Source organism: Delphinus delphis, chromosome 16 (assembly GCF_949987515.2).
Source record: "Delphinus delphis chromosome 16, mDelDel1.2, whole genome shotgun sequence".
Lineage (NCBI taxonomy): Eukaryota > Metazoa > Chordata > Mammalia > Artiodactyla > Delphinidae > Delphinus > Delphinus delphis.
In genome coordinates, this window is record NC_082698.1 from 36,699,136 (window position 1) to 36,716,224 (window position 17,089).

Below are 17,089 nucleotides of genomic sequence, written 5' to 3' on the forward strand. Positions count from 1 at the left end.
ACACACACGAGCACATATACATGTACACACACTGATTTGTCTCCTATTTGAAATATTTCTATCTCCAATCACTTTTTTTTTAGTTTTTATTTTATGTTTTTATACAGCAGGTTCTTATTAGTTATCCATTTTATACATATTAGTGTATTCATGTCAATCCCAATCTGCCAGTTCATCTCACCACCACCCCCACCCCACCCCCACCACTTTCCCCCCTTGCTGTCCGTATTTTTGTTCTCTACATCTGTGTCTCAATTTCTGCCCTGCACACTGGTTCATCTGTACCATTTTCCTAGGTTCCACATACATGCGTTAATAAACGATATTTGTTTTTCTCTTTCTGACTTACTTCACTCTGTATGACAGTCTCTAGATCCATCCACGTCTCTACAGATGACCCAATTTCGTTACTTTTTAATGGCTGAGTAATATTCCATTGTATATATGTACCATTTCTTCTTTATCCATTTGTCTGTCGATGGGCATTTAGGTTGCTTCCATGAACTGGCTATTGTAAATAGTGCTGCAATGAACATGGGGGTGCATGTGACTTTTTTTGTTTGTTTGTTTTTTTGTGGTACGCGGGCCTCTCACTGTTGTGGCCTCTCCCGTTGCGGAGCACAAGCTCCGGAAGCGCAGGCTCAGTGGCCATGGCTCACGGGCCCAGCCGCCCTGCGGCATGTGGGATCTTCCTGGACTGGGACACGAACTCGTGTCCCCTGCATCGGCAGGCAGACTCTCAACCACTGCGCCACCAGGGAAGCCCTGCATGTGTCTTTTTGAATTAGGCTTTTCTCTGGGTATATGCCCAGTACTGGGATTGCTGGGTCATATGGTAATTCTATTTTAGCCTTTTAAGGAACTTCCATACTGTTCTCCATAGTGGCTGTATCAATTTACATTCCCACCAACAGTGCAAGAGGGTTCCCTTTTCTACACACTCTCTCCAGCATTTGTCGTTTGTAGATTTTCTGTTGATGCCCATTCTGACTGGTGTGAGGTGATACCTCATTCTAGTTTTGATTTGCATTTCTGATAATTAGTGATGTTGAGCAGCTTTTCATGTGCTTCTTGGCCATCTGTATGTCTTCTTTGGAGAAATGTCTATTTAGGTCTTCTGCCCATTTTTGGATTGTGTTGTTGTATTTTTAATACTGAGCTGCATGAGCTGTTTATATATTTTGGAGATTAATCCTTTGTCCATTAATTCATTTGCAAATATTTTCTCCCATTCTGAGGGTTGTCTTTTCATCTTGTTTGTAGTTTCCTTTGCTGTGCAAAAACTTTTACGTTTCATTAGGTCCCATTTGTTTATTTTTGTTTTTCTTTCCATTACTCTAGGAGGTGGATCAAAAAAGATCTTGCTGTGATTAATGTCAAAGAGTGTTCTTCCTATGTTTTCTTCTAAGGGTTTTATAGTGTCTGGTCTTACATTTAGGTTTTTAATCCATTTTGAGTTTATTTTTGTGTATAGTGTTACGGAACGTTCTAATTTCATTCTTTTACATGTAGCTGTCCAGTATTCCCAGCACCATTTATTGAAGAGACTGTCTTGTCTCCATTGTATATCCTTGCCTCCTTTGTTATAGATTAGTTGACCATAGGTGTGTGGGTTTATCTCTGGGCTTTCTATCCTGTTCCACTGATCTATATTTCTGTTTTTGTGCCAGTACCATATTGTCTTGATTACTGTAGCTTTGTAGTATAGTTTGAAGTCAGGGAGTCTGATTCCTCCAGCTCCGTTTTTTTCCCTCAAGACCGCTTTTGCTATTCAGGGTCTTCTGTGTCTCCATACAAATCTTACGATTTTTTGTTCTAGTTCTGTAAAAAATGCCATTGGTAATTTGATAGGGATTGCATTGAATCTGTAGATTGCTTTGGGTAGTATAGTCATTTTCACAATATTGATTCTTCCAATCCAAGAACATGGTATATCTCTCCATCTGTTTGTATCATCTTTAATTTCTTTCATCAGTGTCTTATAGTTTTCTGCATACAGGACTTCTGTCTCCCTAGGTAGGATTATTCCTAGGTATTTTATTCTTTTTGTTGCAGTGGTAAATGAGAGTGTTTCCTTAATTTCTCTTTCAGATTTTTCATCATTCTTGTATAGGAATGCAAGAGATTTCTGTGCATTAATTTTGTATCCTGCAACTTTACCAAATTCATTGATTAGCTCTAGTAGTTTTCTGGTGGCATCTTTAGGATTCTCTATGTATAGTATCATGTCATCTGCAAACAGTGATAATTTTACTTCTTCTTTTCCAATTTGTATTCCTTTTATTTCTTTTTCTTCTCTGATTGCCATGGCTAGGAGTTCCAAAACTATGTTGAATAATAGTGGTGAGAGTGGACAACCTTGTCTTGTTCCTGATCTTAGGAATGCTTTCAGTTTTTCACCATTGAGAATGATGTTTGCTGTGGGTTTGTCATATATGGCCTTTATGGGTTGAGGTAGGTTCCCTTTATGCCCACATTCTGGAAAGCTTTTATCCTAAATGGGTGTTGAATTTTGTCAAAAGCTTTTTCTGCATCTATTGAGATGATGATATGGTTTTTCTTCTTCAGTTTGTTAATATGGTGTATCACATTGATTGATTTGCATATATTGAAGAATTCTTTCATCCCTGGGATAAATCCCACTTGATTGTGGTGTATGATCCTTTTAATGTGTTGTTGGATTCTGTTTGCTAGTATTTTGTTGAGAATTTTTGCATCTATATTCATCAGTGATATTGGTCTGTAATTTTCTTTTTTTGTAGTATCTTTGTCTGGTTTTGGTATCAGAGTGATGGTGGCCTCATAGAATGAGTTTGGGAGTCCTTCCTCTACAATTTTTTGGAAGAGTTTGAGAAGGATGGGTGTTAGCTCTTCTCTAAATGTTTGATAGAATTCACCTGTGAAGCCATCTGGTCCTGGACTTTTGTTTGCTGGAAGATTTTTAATCAAGTTTCAATTTCATTACTTGTGATTGGTCTGTTCATATTTTCTATTTCTTCCTGGTTCAGTCTTGGAAGGTTATACCTTTCTAAGAATTTGTCAGTTTCTTCCAGGTTGTCCATTTTATTGGCATAGAGTTGCTTGTAGTAGTCTCTTAGGATGTTTTGTATTTCTGCGGTGTCCACTGTAACTTCTTTTTCATTTCTAATTTTATTGATTTGAGTCCTCTCCCTCTTTTTCTTGATGAGTCTGGCTAATGGTTTATCAATTTTGTTTATCTTCTCAAAGAACTAGCTTTTAGTTTTATTGATCTTTGCTATTGTTTTCTTTGTTTCTATTTCATTTATTTCTGCTCTGATCTTTATGATTTATTTCCTTCTACTAACTTTGGGTTTTTTTTTGTTCTTCTTTCTCTAGTTCGTTTAGGTGTAAAGTTAGATTGTTTATTTGAGATGTTTGTTGTTTCTTTAGGTAGGATTGTATTTCTGTAAACTTCCCTCTTAGAACTGCTTTTGCTGCATCCCATAGGTTTTGGATCCTTGTGTTTTGTCCTTTGTCTCTAGGTATTTTTTGATTTACTCTTTGATTTCTTCAGTGATCTCTTGGTTATTTAGTAACATACTGTTTAGCCTCCATGTGCTTGTGTTTTTTATGTTTTTTTCCCTGTAATTGATTTCTAATCTCATAGCATTGTGGTCAGAAAAGATACTTGATATGATTTCAATTTTCTTAAATTTACTGAGGCTTGATTTGTGACCCAAGATGTGATCTATCCTGGAGAATATTCTGTGTGCACTTGAGAAGAAAGTGTAATCTGCTGTTCTGGGATGGAATGTCCTATTAATATCAATTAAATCTATCTGGTCTACTGTGTCATTTAAAGCTTCTGTTTCCTTATTAATTTTCTGTTTGGATGATCTGTCCATTGTTGTAAGTGAGGTGTTAAAGTCCCCCATTATTATTGTGTTACTGTCGATTTCCTCTTTTATAGCTGTTAGCATTTGCCTTATGTATTGAGGTGCTCCTATGTTGGGTGCATATATATTTACAATTTTTATATCTTCTTCTTGGATTGATCCCTTGATCATTATATAGTGTCCTTCCTGTCTGTTGTAACATTCTTTATTTTAAAGTCTATTTTATCTGATATGAGTATTGCTACCCCAGCTTTCTTTTGATTTCCATTTGCTTGGAATATCTTTTTCCATCCCCTCACTTTCAGTCTCTGTGTGTCCCTAGGTCTGAACTGGGTCTCTTGTAGGCAGCATATATATGAGTCTTATTTTGGTATCCATTCAGTGAGTCTGTGTCTTTTGGTTGGAGCATTTAATCCATTCACATTTAAGGTAATTATAGATATGTATGATCCTATTACCATTTTCTTAATTGTTTTGGGTTTGTTTTTGTAGGTCCTTTTCTTTTCTTGTGTTTTCCACTTAGAGAACTTACTTTAGCATTTGTTGTAGAGCTGGTTTGGTGGTGCTGAATTCTCTTAGCTTTTGCTTGTCTGTAAAGCTTTTGATTTTTCTGTCAAATCTGAATGAGATCCTTGCCAGGTAGAGTAATCTTGGTTGTAGATTCTTCCCTTTCATTACTTTAAATATATTGTGCCACTCCCTTCTGGCCTGTAGAGTTTCTGCTGAGAAATCAGCTGTTAACCTTATGGGAGTTCCCTTGTATGTTATTTGTCATTTTTCTGTTGTTGCTTTCAATAATTTCTCCTTGTCTTTAATTTTTGCCAATTTGATTACTATGTGTCTGGGCATATTTCTCCTTGGATTTATCCTGCCTGGGACTCTCTGTGCTTCCTGGACTTGGGTGGCTATTTCCTTTCCCATGTTAGGGAAGTTTTCAACTATAATCTCTTCAAATATTTTCTTGGGTCCTTTCTCTCACTCTTCTCCTTCTGGGACCCCTATAATGTGAATGTTGTTGTACTTAATGTTGTCTCAGAGGTTTCTTAGGCTGTCTTCATTTTCATTCTTTTTTCTTTATTATGTTCCATGGCAGTGAATTCCACCATTCTGTCTTCCAGATCACTTATCCATTTTTCTGCCTCAGTTATTCTCCTGTTGATTCCTTCTAGTGTATTTTTCATTTCAGTTATTGTACTGTTCATCTCTGTTTGTTTGTTCTTTAATTCTTCTAGGTCTTTGTTAAGCATTTGTTGCATCTTCTAGATCTTTGCCTCCATTCTTTTTCCAAGGTCCCTGATCATCTTCACTATCATTATTCTGAATTCTTTTTCTGGAAGGTTGTCTATCTCCACTTCATTTAGTTGTTTTTCTGGGGGTTTATCTTGTTTCTTCATCTGGTACATAGCCCTCTGCCTTTTCATCTTGTCTGTCTTTCTGTGAATGTGGTTTTCGTTCCACAGGCTGCACGGTTGTAGTTCTTCTTGCTTCTGCTGTCTGCCCTTTCCTCATGCCTTTGTTAAATCATCCTCCAAACTCCAGAACTCCATACTCCAGAGGCCTTCCTTTCCACATGCTGCCTCTCCCATTCTGTGCAGGCCCTCTCCAATCACTCTTGATGTTTCTATTTGTCCCACCTTCCTGACCTTTCGTAGGATGATGGAAAATGTATTTGTACAGCATCAGATCACATAAGTAGAGACCCTCCAATTGATATTTGTCCCATTGTCACAACTCTCTGAAAAAGCCAGAAATAAATCATTAGATCTTTTGGTGCCTCTGAGTTCATCATAAAAGTGGGAGAGTGGAGGTGGGAGTTGGGGGAGATATATTGAGAATAGTGACAGAGAGAGAGAGAGAGAGAGAGAGAGATAAATGAAGACTGAGAACCAGTTTGGCCTGAACTTCAAATCCGTTGAAAATATGGTGAACATGCTCCAAACCATTGGATTGGTTGAGCCCAGGCACAGTACTCCCAAACTTGGAGTAAGACAGAAATCCCCAAACAACAGAAATTTGTTCTCCACTGTTCTGGAGGCTAGAAATCCAAAATCAACGTGTTGGCAGGGCCACACTCCCTCTGAAGGCTGTAGGTGAGAATCCATTCTTGCCTCTTCTAGCTTCTGATGGGTCCTGTGTTACTTGGTTTGTGGCTGCATTACTCTAGTCTCTGCTTCTGTCTTCATATGGTCTTCTTACCTGTGTGTCCCTGTGTCTTCTTTTCTGTCATAAGGACACTGTCATAGGATTTAGGGCTAATCCTAATCCAGGATGATCTCATCTCAAGATCTGTAACTTAATGAAAGATATAAATAGTAGCCTCATTGAGGGTGTACTACATGCCAGGCACTGTACGCATGTTTTCCCTGTTTCTCACAAGACTGCAGCCCTGCAATCAGTTCTGCAAAGTGGGTGTTATTAGTCCCACTTTACAGATGGGAAAACCAAGGCTCAGAAAAGTTGCTCAAAGTTTTAGAGATAGAAACTAACAGATCTGACGAGGTTTAGACAGCATACGCCTCGATTGTCACATCCTTGTTGCCAATTCCATTCATTCATTCATTCCACAAACATTTATTGAACGCCTACTGCATGTGAAAGCCATTCTAGGGGCTGAAGATACCTAGAACAAAGGACAAAACAAAAATCTCTGTTTGTTCAAAGTTGAAATTCTAATGGGAGATACAGACAGGAAGCAGATATGTAAAATATGTAGTATTTTAAGTGGTGACATAGCTATGGAAAAATTATAAAGCAATATATGTACCTTGTCAAACATATCAACTGTAACAAGACATCTTTGAGATAACCGGGAGACTTGAATATATACTGGTATATGATAATGTTAGTTTCTTAGATTTGATAATGGCATGGTAGCAGTGTCTCTAAAATACATTTATTTAAAGATGCAGACTGAAGTGTTTATGTATAAACTAAGATTGCAAAAATGTTGCAAATTATTGATATTGGATGATAGATACATGAGGAAGATACTTTAAAAATTTTTTGTATGTTTAAAAAATTTCCATGACACATAGTTTGGAATAGGGGTGGCAGATAAGACATGCAATGGGTTTTGTAAGACCAAATAGGTAAATCAGGGAAGGTCGCACTGAGAAGGTGACATTGGAGCAAAGACTTGAATGAGGTTGGGGAGGAAACCATATGGATCTCTGAGAATGGTCCAGCCAGAAGTAGGAGTTAGTACAGAGCCCTGAGGAAAGAGAGAAAGAGAGAAAGAGTGTGGAAAGAGAAATGTACTCCAAAGAAACTGGGCAGAACTGTGAATAAGAAATCAAACTATGATACCTGCTAGTTTCCCTTCAGCTTTAGAGTTATTAATAATGTTCTTTACTGTGTCTTGTGCAACAGAACATTTCAGACAGTATCATAATGCCAATTAAGTTGTGACATTATTTTGAGCCGAATCATTCAGGTTTTAAAGGATATTGAATATTTTAAGTGTAGACATTATGAGGTTTTCAAAAGCCAGAAATGATCACACCTTTCCAAACTAGAAAAGCCCACTGAAGCATACTACAGGTTTCCATTTCTAATAAGGTAATGTCACTTGCTATAACCCATACAAAAAGCTCTCTGAGGCCCTTAATATTTTTTTTAAAAGAGTAAGGGGGTTTTGAGATCAAAAAGTGAGACAATCACAATGGATTATCCCCAGCCTTGTTGGTAGATTCATTTCTTCCCATGACCTCATGCAAAAGTATTGCTTTGGAGTTCCTAGCACTTATCCAAGTCCCTGGCTGGGCCTAAATTGTCAGTCCTTCTGGCTCAGGAAGCTGCTTTTCAGTTACCTGAGAGACTTTGACCAAAGGTACCCTGTTTCCTCCTTGGCATTTTTGTGTATTTCATTTGTTACTTTCTTTTTCTCACTTTTTTCTTTTTCTCATTTTTACTTTTTATTCTCTTTTTTTTCTTTATTCTTTTTATCGCTCCTTTTTCAGTTTTTCTTATTAGTTTAGTTTATTTTCATTTTTGCCTGGCATTGTGTTTTGATTCAGTCATAAAGACCAGTTCATGGGGTGAACTTTTAACTGGTTTTCTTTTGATTTGGACCAAGCTTCTCACCAGCTCTTCCCAGATGTAAGCCGACCTTAGGACGCCTCGACTCCAAGCGCAGCAGTGAGTTCAGCGTGCTGCGGGGCCTCTGAGCCGTCTCTGTTGAGGAGAGACCCAGATTCACATGTTGTCCTCTAGACCCTCGAGACAGTTGGCAAGGAAGACTGGGCTACGGTGAAGTTGGCCAGCACATCCTAGATGGGAAAGTGAGAGCCGTGAAGATCATTGATGAGACTCAGCAGAACTCCTCCAGCCTCCGGAGACTGTCCTGCAAAGCAGGAATCATGAAGGTTTGGATCATCTCAACATAGTGAAGTATTTGAAGTGACGGAGGCTGAGGAAACTCTCCGCCTTGTTAGGAGGATGCTAGTGGAGGAGAGGTGTTTGAGTACCTCGTGGCTCATGGCAGTAGGAAAGCAAAGCAGCTGAGAGCAGAGTCCACCAGGAGGGTATTGTCCACAGAGATTTAAAGGCAGAAAACCTGCTCTTGGATGTGAACATCACACTTTGGCTTCAGCAACAAATGCACCTTTTACAACAAGCTGGACACCTTCTGGGGTGGTCCCCCTCATGCTGCCAGGAACTCTTCCAGGGAAGAACCACAGGAAGTCACCCTGTCTACACTGGCCGATGGATTCCTGCCTCTTGATGGACAGAACTTCAAGAACTGCCAGAGAGGTACTAGGACAGAATATATTATATTCTCTTCTGCATGTTTATGGAATGAAAATCTGTTTAAGAAATCTCTGATTCTCAGTAAGAAGTAAGAGCAAATCATGAAGGATCCGTGGATTACTGTGGGTCATGGATATGAGGAACTAAAGCTCTACATGGAGCCGCTCTCTGACTACCAGAAACCCCCAGCTGACTGAATTCATGGCGTCCATGGTTACACGTGGAGACAGAGATCCAGGACTCACTGACAGGCCGGAAAGACAAGGTAATGTTCCAATATCTGCTCCTGGGTTATAAGAGATCTGAGCCAGAGGGCTACCGGGTCACCCTGAAGCCTCAGCCTTCAGCGGATCTAACCGCAGCGCTCCTTCCCCGCCCCCAGGAACGGCACAGGGTCCCCGCCAGCTGCAAGCAGCACATTTCCCACCTCTAACTGCTGCTCTGAGAACACTCCGCCGGGGAGGAACGCAGATGTGGCGGAGGATCAGGGCGCAGGGCGGCGGCCACAGCACAGCCCTCGAGCGGCAGGGGAAGAAGACCGCCGCTGCCGCCCACCCCCAGCGCCCTCTCCACCGGCACAAATCAGAGCAGGAATCCCCCGCGCTGGGAAAGCGCCAGCCTCGGCCAGCCTCCGTGCGGAACGGCCAAGGCAGCCTAACCGTGCGGGTCCGGGGCCCCCTTGGCTTCGGCTTCGGCCACAGTCTAACCCGGCCCCGCCTGCACCAGGAATCCAAGTGCAGCCCACAGGGGCCTCCGGGCCCCGCCCCGCGGAGAGTACCTGTGAGGAGCCCAAGCCCAGCACAGCCCCCACCTGTCCCCGAGTCCACCCGTCTACCTGCAGTGTCAGTAGGGAGTGGAGCCCCGGCTCTGTCCAAAGGGAACTTCGCCCACAGGGGCAGCCCGACAGGTGCCAGACCCAGACATTCTGCCCTGAGGTGAGACCCCAGCCTCCGCCAGCGGCAAAAGCCACGATCAGCTCCACCGGGAGCTTCTTCAGGAAGTTCAAGTCCAAACCGACCGGAAGAAATCGAGGTTTGCCGGAGGAACCTGAATGAAGCTGAAAGCCAAGACAGAGGGATGACACTCCTCACTCACGTGGTGAGCAGCCGAGGCAGGGATGAAACGTGAGCCGCGCTCACTACACTTGAGATGGACGATGGAGACCACGAGCTCCGTGGAGCGGGAGGAGAGGATGCGGGGGCAGGAGAGGATGCGGGGGCAGGAGAGGATGCGGGGACAGGAGACGATGCGGAGGCAGGAGACGATGCGGGGGCGGGCGGCGCTCCAAGCGAGCAGCTGCAGGTGCGGCCAAAGCAGGAACCGCAGCTGTGCGAGCAGCCGGGACTCGCGAGCAGGGAGGGCGGCCTCCCGACCTAGGGGATTGAAACGCGGACCCCCATCTCCACGCCTCCAGAAGCATCGCCTCCAGAACCCCCGCCCGGGAACTAGAGGAGGCCCTGTTCCAGGTTGAGGCCGCGCTCCCCCACCTGGAGCCAAACCGCAGCCAGGCCCGACGCCTCCCTGGAACCCTGCTCTTCTTCTTTTCTACCTGCTGGGGAGGCGCGATGCCCTGTAAGATAAACACAGGCGACTCCAGTGAGAACACACAGCTGTTTACTCAGAGGTGCCCAGAGGAGTCGCCACCATCACTTGCATTTGGCGGGGACCCCAGGCAGACAGAGCAGTGGGAAGCTCCCAGGTGGAAAGGGAAGGCTCCAGGAGCCCAGACTGGGGGCTGCTGGCACCGGGAAGCTGGAGGAGGACTAACTAGAGATGGACATCTTATGTGATTGGTTTAAGAAACGTATTTGGCTTTCTCTGCTTGGACCTGAGTTGGAAGGGGAGTATAGATGTGGGGAGGAAAAAAAAAAAAAAGGAAGCTGGCAATCATTGACCCAAGTTCTGATGCCTGTTGCATTACTGGAATAAGGAGCCCAAAGTGGTGACTTAGGTATTTCAGCTTCCACGTTAAAGGAGCCACAGTCAACGTAGATCCATTAATTCTGGACATCTTTCCTTATTGGAAAGATTAACATATGCAGGTTAACTGTTCAAAGCTCTTCCACTGGGGGAAATTCCCATAACCACTGTCCTTTGGAACCACCCCTAAATGGGGCTAGAGTGCTACAGCTGTCTACTTTGGGGAGGTACCAAGCATATCATACAGAACCATGTATAAACTGGTCCAAATAATCTCTTCCTCAGTCAGCTAGTCACATGGAACTCCCCATGAGGCCACAGGTGAGGACTGAGAGAGAAAAGGCAATGTAGAAAGAGTACGGGTCATGGGAATCTTGCTTGTGGGACTTCCTTGCGTCTTTAGGTCCTACATGGGCTCAGTTTCATCTACAGAACTTCTTGATGATGGAGAGCTCCTGTGCACACCCAACTTTATAGTTTGATTGGTCAGGCTACACCCAATTCATCATGGGTAGTCAATCACATATAGCTTGATGGCCTATCGTCAAGTATTCATTCAATCTCTACTAAGAGTCCTGAACAAGCCAGACACTGTTCCTCAAAGGAGAATAGTAATTCACAGAGGATGACATAGCTATGCTCCAAGATCCTAAAGGTGTGTTCTGTGATTCACCTGACAAAGGCTCCATAGAGCATCACTATCTGTCACAGGCACTTTGGGCCTCTCAAATCTGTTGGGTCATGTGGCACAAGTAGCAGAGCAGCTTGCCTGCAGCTCAGACCTGTGCAGACCCTTCTCTTGCTCTGTGGGCACTCAAAACTGGCAGCCTTTAGGATAATTCAGAAAATGGGTCAAAGTAGCAGGCTCAAACGGGGTACACATTGTCTCAGACTCCAAGGAGGTCCACTAGGCTTGGTACCTCTTTATCAGTAGGAGAAGGGAGCAGATGCAACAACTTGTATTCCACATTGGAAAGTACATGTCAACATGCCCCAGACACTGGACTCCTAGAAACGTCACTAAGGTGGCCCACCTCTGAAATGTTAAGGGGCTTATTTCCACCCACTGATATACATGAGTCTTACCAAGGTGTCTAGAATGGTTGCAACTTCCTGCTTACCATGTCCAAATCAGCAGCATACCATCAGCATCACAGTGGACCAGGATGATGTCTTGGGAAATGAAGAAATATCAGTCTCTGTGAAGGAAACAGTGACAGAGGGCTGTATCCCTGAGATAAGACAGGGAAGGTGAATTTCCGGTCTGGCCAGCTGGAAGCAAACTGCTTCTATTGGTCTTTACTAACATGAATAGATAATACAGCATTTACCAGTTGCATAGCTGCATACCACCTGCCCCAGAATGGGTCAATTTTCTCCAACAATGAAAAGCAGGAACAGCAGCTAAACTGAAGTGACCATCTCATTAAGTTGACTAAAATCCACTGTCCCCAAGATCCATGTGCCCTTTGCATAGACATAGTTAAGCAATCCTTTAAAGAGAAAGAAATTGGCACTGAGACCACACAACGAACAAATGACAGACCAAGAATTCTGACTCCAAAGTCTAAGCCCAGGTCCTCACATCTTAACACCTCAGCGACTCTGTAATCACATCCAGTCGCCATCACAAATTGGACCTGCAGATTCATTACTAGGACTTAGTCTCAATTTTTGGTAAAGAAATTTTTTAAAATTCATCCTCTCTCAGATATGAAATAGATTGCAAAATAGGTGCCCCAAATATGATCCAATCCTGCAATAACTGATCTCTGATGGAAGTTTAACTCGTGACTGGCTTTCTAGATGGCGGTTTTGTAATGAATCAACATCCTTTTTTTTTTAACATCTTTATTGGAGTATAATTGCTTTACAATGGTGTGTTAGTTTCTGCTTTATAACAAAGTGAATCAGTTATACATATACATATGTCCCCATATCTCTTCCCTCTTGCGTCTCCCTCCCTCCCACCCTCCCTATCCCAACCCCTCTAGGTGGTCACAAAGCACCGAGCTGATCTCCCTGTGCTATGCAGCTGCTTCTCACTAGCTATCGATTTTACGTTTGGTAGTGTATACATGTCCATGCCACTCTCTCACCCCGTCACAGCTTACCCTTCCCTCCCCATATCCTCAAGTCCATTCTCTAGTAGGTCTGTGTCTTTATTCCCGTCTTACCCCTAGGTTCTTCATGACATTTTTTTTTCTTAGATTCCATATATATGTGTTAGCATACGGTATTTGTCTTTCTCGGCAGCGATGGGCGCGAGCGGCGGGACTGCCGGGGGACCGAGTTGTACGTCGCCCTCCAGCCTCGCGCCCGTGTACCCGCTTGGAGCCCCAGCTCCTGGGACTCGGGCCGCCGAGTCCGGCAGAGCTCTGGGAGGCGCTGAAGCGCTAGGCGAGGCTTTGACAACGACAAGGTCACTTGCAAACTGCCCGCCGAGAGTGAAAAGGGCTTCAACTCTGTGGCCAAATTGCACAACGTGAGGAGCTTGGAGGAAACACGAACTGTTTCATCCCGTAGACCGTGCACCAAGGCGAAAAGCCACTGCGGGAAAGGATGGGGACCCGGCTAAGGCCCAGAATTCTGACAGTGATTCGCGACATTTTATGACCCGTTCCTGGCTGTTCCTCCGCAGATAACAGCCGGTCATCTAAAGCAACCTCACACAAACAGGGACCACTCGTCCCCTTCACGAACGGTGGAGAGACTTCAAAAGCGAGTCCTCAGCGGGAGAGAGCCGGCCTTCCAGCTGCAGGGCCTGCGCGCCTTCCTCTTCCGAAGCTAGTGAGTACCTCCCTCAGCATCGACATTCAAGTGAAGCAGAAGATACTCCAGCTCTGACAACCTGTTTATTGATAGGTTACAAAGGATCACAAGGTAAAAATCACTCAGAGGAAAACACAAGTACTGTACCTGTGGCTAGGCCTTCACAGTGGAACTCAGAAGGAGCCTCATTCATGGAAGTGCTAGGAATTTGGGCCAAAAACCCAGCGCCCTCACCACGAAAACTTAAAACAAATGTATTCCCTTTTGTCATTATGCGAGAAGAGGGCCTCCTGTTTCCTCTGAAGAAGGAGGCACAAGGATAAGAAGCATCTTAATGGCATCACAGCAGCTGGACATCTACCATGTCACTGTACACCTACACGGCTGCTTTCCTAGAAGGATATTTGGCACTTCAGAAAGAGCAGAAACAGTTGTGAGGAGATGCAAGCCAAGATCCCAGGACAAAGATTAGCTGAAAGACCGAACATTAAAATGCATACCTATAATCCAGAGGGTAGACTTTGGGGGAAATACCAAGGAGTAAGGGATGAAGATGGTGATCACTTCTCTGATGATGTATTCTGAAGACGGGCATTAGGATGTTCTCCTAAATCTCTCACTGTTGAGATGTGGTTGTCTTATATCAGACTTTTGAACAAGTATCAAGACACCAGACACTTTTGAAGGCAAGAATTTTATAAAGTTACACTAAGGAAACTATTGAAAAAATGCCCAGTTCATCTGTCAGACGATGACCTTCATGTGCTTGAATATTGTGTTTAACCACATTGTATTAAAATTTTGCACTGTATCATGCATTGGTCTGAGTATTGCTTATAATAGAGTACTTTCTTTTTTTTCTTTAAGCCAAATGAAAGCAAGTGAGTCCTTTTTGTCTTATTGTCATCTCTATCAGATATTACTTATTACCTGTCTTTCAGGGAGATACTTAGTTGTGCCAGGAGTCACCTAAAATGAATTAGAAAGATATAACATCCTTCTTTTTTGGATAAAGAAGTGAGCAGTCTAGAGAATTTTATGCATATTTGCAAGGGGTTATTGAGATATTGGATGTGAAGTACTTAGGAAGACACTTACAGGAAATGCTTAACAAATGTGATTCCTCCTTCTGCCTTCCCTTAGGAAGAATGTTATCTTTCATCTTGTTCGGAATAAGGAGTACTCTTAGCATGAGCTAGAGGTGAAGGGTCTTTCTAGGTGACCAGAATTTCCTGGAGCAGCCTGGGGTCTAAGAAAGGTCTAAGATGATGCACGGAGGTGAAGGGAGTACCCATGCTTGTGCTTTTCCTGTGTTGAGTTCTTTGATCTAACAGGGGATATGTTCATTTACCGGATGTTAACGTTTGGAAAGGAAATATTTTCAAAAGCTACGGTTGAGGGACTTCCCTGGTGATCCAGTGGGTAAGACTCTGCGCTACCAATGCAGGGGGCCGGGGTTCAGTCCCTGGTCAGGGAACTAGATCTGCATGCATGCTGCAGCTAAGAGTTCGCATACTGCAACTAAAGATCCCGCGTGCTGCAACTGAGACCCGGCACAGCCAAAATAAATAAATAAAGTGCTTACCCATTAAAAAAAAAAGCTACAGTTGAATTATTGTCTTGCCAATATGTCACTTTAAATTTACCCCCAAAGAGAGGGAAACCTCTAGGCTGCAGAAACCTCAGTCTCACTTATACACACTTTCATGTCATCTTAAAGGATTGTATGGTTGTCTCCAGAGAAGTTAACACTTACATTACCAAAGATTTGTTTGTCTAATATGTTGGCATCTCTTCTTTTCTGAATTAATTTATTTTTATTTATTTATTTTTGGCTGCGTTGAGTCTTCGTTGCTGTGCGCGGGCTTTCTCTAGTTGCGGTGAGTGGGGGCTACTCTTCGTTGCAGTGCACGGGCTTCTCATTGTGGTGGCTTCTCTTGTTGTGGAGCACGGGCTCTAGGCGCGCGGGCATCAGTAGTTGTGGCTCACAGGCTCTAGAGCGCAGGCTCAGTAGTTGTGGCGCACGGGCTTAGTTGCTCCATGGCATGTGGGATCTCCCTGGACCAGGGATCGAACCTGTGTCCCTGGCATTGGCAGGTGGATTCTTAACCACTGTGCCATCAGGGAAGTCCCTATGTTGGCATCTTTAAACAATGTTGAAAGAAGAATAAAATATTAGAACAAATAAGAAAAATCCTTAAAGGAGAACCTTTGTTAGACCTATAAATTTTATTTCAAAGACTTTATCCTAATGGAATTACCATGCATAATAGCTGATATTGTTTTTTTTATAAATTTATTTATTTATTTGGCTGCGTTGGGTCTTCGTTGCTGCACGCGGGCTTTCTCTAGTTGCGGTGAGCGGGGGCTACTCTTCGCTGTGGTGCACAGGCTTCTCATTGCGGTGACTTCTCTTGTTGTGGAGGCTTCTCTTGTTGCGGAGCATGGGCTCTAGGCACGCGGGCTTCAGTAGTTGTGGCTTGTGGGCTCTCTAGTGCAGGCTCAGTAGTTGTGGTGCACGAGCTTAGTTGCTCCGTGGCATGTGGGATCTTCCCTGACCAGGGATCGAACCCGTGTCCCCGGCATTGGCAGGTGGATTCTTAACCACTGCGCCACCAGGGAAGTCCCTGATATTGGTTTTTAAAAATGGAAATAACTTAAACATCCAACAAAGGAGATTTGTTAGTAAATTATTGTACCTCCAAATGACAAAATCATACATGCAACCATTAAAAATGATTTTTAAAATGTTGAATGACATAGAAAGATTTCCAATATTAAGTGGGAATAAAGTAGACAACTAAATAATATGTATAGTATGAGGCCATTTTTGTAAAATTAGGTATGCAGAGGAGAATTGTGTTAGATATATACACACCAAAGTGGGAATTATATTGAACCTATATGATAACGAAAAGCCATTAATAATAAGCAAATAAACTGAATTTATAGAAAGGAATTTGCTGTAAGGAAAAATGTTTAAAAAAAAAACAAACAATTAACCAACATTTATCAAGTGCTATATGCCAGACCTATTATAAGTGCTTTTTTTTTAAACATCTTTATTGGAGTATAATTGCTTTACAATGGTGTGTTAGTTTCTGCTTTATAACAAAGTGAATCAGCTATACATATACATATATCCCCATATCTCTTCCCTCTTGTGTCTCCCTCACTCCCACCCACCCTCCCTATCCCACCCCTCTAGGTGGTCACAAAGCACCGAGCTGATCTCCCTGTGCCATGCAACTGCTTCCCACTAGCTATCTGTTTTACATTTGGTAGTGTATATATGTCAGTGCTACTCTCTCACTTCGTCCCAGCTTACCCTTCCCCCTCCCCGTGTCCTCAGGTCCATTCTCTACATCTGAGTCTTTATTCCTGTCCTGCCCCTAGGTTCTTCAGAACCATTTTTTTGTTTTAGATTCCATATATATGTGTTAGAATATGGTATTTGTTTTTCTCTTTCTGACTTACTTCACTCTGTATGACAGACTCTAGGTCCATCCGCCTCACTACAAATAACTCAATTTCATTTCTTTTTATGGCTTAGTAATATTCCATTGTGTATATGTGCCACATCTTCTTTATCCATTCATCTGTCGATGGACACTTAGGTTGCTTGCATGTCCTGGCTCTTGTAAATAGACCTGCAATGAACATTGGGGTGCATGTGTCTTTGAATTATGGTTTTCTCTGAGTATATGCCCAGTAGTGTGATTCCTGGGTCATATGGTAGTTCTATTTTTAGTTTTTTAAGGAAACTCCACACTGTTCTCCATAGTGGCTGT

The 17,089-nt window shown here is 43.0% G+C and overlaps 1 protein-coding gene and 1 pseudogene across 1 annotated transcript in view; both read left to right on the top strand.

Annotated features, from left to right (window-relative positions):
* The window catches only part of LIPA (lipase A, lysosomal acid type), a 158,783-nt gene that overhangs the window by 45,201 nt on the left and 96,493 nt on the right, over positions 1–17,089 (top strand). The gene's annotated exons all lie outside the window — the stretch shown is intronic.
* LOC132439176 (serine/threonine-protein kinase MARK2 pseudogene) lies at positions 5,730–9,039 on the top strand (annotated as a pseudogene).